Raw genomic sequence first — 393 nt, 5'->3', positions numbered from 1 at the left:
AGTGGATGGTTGCTAGCTGGCTGGGGGATGACTGTGGAATGGATGTGTCCCTGGGGCTGTTGTCAACTGTCATCCCGAGTGAAGCCTTGCAGCGCCGGGAGACTGAGGTAGAAGACACAGGTGTGCTTGCTAACTAAATTAACATTAGATTAGCTAGTAATCTATCTATACAGTTATCGTTACTAATGAATTTGTGGGTTAGCCCAGAGTTGTTAACCGTGATCAAAACAATCATACTAAAATACAAGACCACCAAGAATTACATTAACTACTTGTCAACCAACACCTTTACGGTAAGGTGACCAGATTTCTCAGACAAATCCGGGGACATTTTCAGCTCAGAAGCGTATTTAACCTCCAAAACAAGTAATGTTTTTATTTTTGTAAAACTTA

The 393-nt window shown here is 41.2% G+C and overlaps 1 protein-coding gene across 4 annotated transcripts in view; it reads right to left on the bottom strand.

The window, feature by feature from the left end:
• rerea (arginine-glutamic acid dipeptide (RE) repeats a) overlaps positions 1 to 393 on the bottom strand; it is a 143,514-nt gene that overhangs the window by 100,906 nt on the left and 42,215 nt on the right. The window lies entirely within an intron of this gene.

Source organism: Etheostoma spectabile, chromosome 7, assembly GCF_008692095.1.
Source record: "Etheostoma spectabile isolate EspeVRDwgs_2016 chromosome 7, UIUC_Espe_1.0, whole genome shotgun sequence".
NCBI lineage: Eukaryota > Metazoa > Chordata > Actinopteri > Perciformes > Percidae > Etheostoma > Etheostoma spectabile.
Note: the sequence above shows the minus strand (reverse complement) of the source record. Positions and strands in the feature narration are given on the sequence as shown.